General features: G+C 47.1%; 1 pseudogene; it reads right to left on the bottom strand.

Moving 5' to 3' along the window:
* Positions 1 to 1,066: 1,066 nt before the first annotated feature.
* LOC6054028 lies at positions 1,067 to 2,011 on the bottom strand (annotated as a pseudogene).
* Between the last annotated feature and the right edge of the window lie 304 nt (positions 2,012 to 2,315).

Below are 2,315 nucleotides of genomic sequence, written 5' to 3'. Positions count from 1 at the left end.
GCACGTCATTAATGATGCTAATTTACATCAACTTCATTTTAAATTTACGTGCCATCCGATTTAATTCTGTAGAACAAAAAGCGTTTCGAAAACATGTAAATTTCCGATGAAATCTACGTAAATTTACCAAAGTTCGAAATTTTTTTACTCCGTTGAATTTTAAATCCCATGTAAATTTCAAATACTTTTATGACCAAAACGTAGTATGAAAGATCACTCTTTTGTTATCATTTCCTATCAATTCAAGCACATGATTCCATTGACTTAATGCTTGTTATTGACCAGATAGTACAAAAAAGAATCATTTCAAACTGCAGGCAACCAAAAGCTTGAAAATAGCATGGGATTTTAAATTCAACGGAGTAAAACCAAATTACAGAAAATGCACACTGATAAGAATTTAGATTGTGATTTTAGCTCTGCGGATTTACTTAGAAATAAAAAATGGCAAGACTTACAGTTAAGCAATTCAAACCTCTAAAGATCTTCATAGCCGAATACTCATCTCGATCTGCTCTATCTTCAGGCTCGATCTGTAGAACTGGTGATGAAGGCGAACACGGACGGCTCGACCGAAACCACCTGCTGCAGGTTGACGTCGCGCAGCAAAATCCTTTCAACGCTTGAATTGATGGCCTGAGCAGTACTATGTTAGTTGCAAAACAGCTGAAATAATCCACAACATTATTTCTGCAATCCTATTTTATGCCACTAAACAATTCTTCTCACCTTTGGAGGCGTAGAGCCCCTGGTCGTCGTTGCAGTGCTTGCGTCCTGTTGCGTCAATCCAGCGATCGAACAAATTCAAACACCTTTAGGCCATCTTGGAAGGGTTAAATGAATCAGCGGCGTGGGCGAGCTGTGTAAAAAAGTATAAATTTTTACTCCACAATTGTAGCGAATCTATTACAACTTACCAACTGAGTGTAACTCTTCTGTCCTGCTTCCACCAGTGATTTCCGGATGATGTTTCGATGTGACGACGGCGTCTATTATCCTCGCTTCTACGAGTAATCGGCCACGCCGTTCTTATTCTTCTCCTGGCGACGACTGCTGCCCCTGGATTGAATCAGCGCACACTTCTTAGCCCGACACGGACACCTGCCAGACGCTGATGATGTTGTCGGAGTAGCCGGCGTCAAGATCTGTCCATCGGTGGACAAGGCCAGCGTCAGGCACTGCGGCGGGTCGGCCTTCGACGGCTTCAGCTCCTCAACCATGGTCTTGCAGGCAAGATTCCAGATCTTGATCGACGAGACGTAGGCGACGCACAGACAGTACCGGTCCGGCGAGAAGCAGAACGCGTTGATGCTCCAGCGTGTGCAGTGCAGATGCTTTCCATCGTTCAGACCTCACAGGAACGCCTTGCAATCCTTACCGCCGGACGTGTACAGGGTTACCGTCAGGCGACAGGAACACCGAGTTTAGATGGCAGTTTTGGCCCAGATGGTCAATCTTAAGCATTCAATTGGCCAGGTTCCAGACCTACGGTGCGATCCCAAACGGCGGACACGATGATCGGGTTGGAGTGGTTCGGCGAGAAGCGCATCCAGAACAACCAGTCGAAGTGACCGTCCTCCTGGTCCTACTTGCTATCGGCGAGCGTGTTCCACAGCTTTATGGTCTTATCGTGCGAGCCCGACACGATCTGACGGATGTCCACGGAAAACGCAATCGACAGGATGTCCTTGGTATGAACTTCGAAGCGGCGGATCGACTTCCCGGCGGCCAATTCCCACAGACGGAGGGTCTTGTCTCAGGAGAAGAACAGGGCGTAGTTACCGTCCGAGGACAGCACGACGTCGTTGATGAATTGCGAGTGGCCGTACAGCGGCTTCTGCGGGATGCCTTAGCTGGCGTCGTCCCGGGTCAGCTTCCACACGATCAGGGTCATGTCCCGCGACGAGAACAGGATTATGTCCGGGTACTTTGGGTTGGTCGCAGTCTGGGTGACCCAGCCGGAGAGATGGCCGCGGAGCTGCAGCGTCTCTATCATGGTTTATTAGAGCACTTCACACTTTTTTCAAAGGATGCGTGCCCGCACTGTCCCACGATTCGCGGAGAAAAGCACTTTCGTCCTCGTCCGGCAAGGTTCATGCAATGCTAGCTGAAAAAAGCGAATAATAATTATTCTGAATTCTTTATCACAAAAATATAACCATCACAAACTTGCATATTTCAGTCAAAGCTGGTGGGAATGATGGTGCAACAACAAAAACAAAACAAAAACAATTTTTTTCTGGGTCGTGTTGGTGACAGCTCGCGCAGAAAAATGTCAACTACCCGCGACTGAAAATGCTTTTTAGTTCAAGGGA

The sequence above is a fragment of the Culex quinquefasciatus genome, chromosome 1 (genome assembly GCF_015732765.1).
Source record: "Culex quinquefasciatus strain JHB chromosome 1, VPISU_Cqui_1.0_pri_paternal, whole genome shotgun sequence".
In the NCBI taxonomy this organism is placed as follows: domain Eukaryota; kingdom Metazoa; phylum Arthropoda; class Insecta; order Diptera; family Culicidae; genus Culex; species Culex quinquefasciatus.
This window is presented reverse-complemented; position numbering and strand designations above follow the sequence as displayed.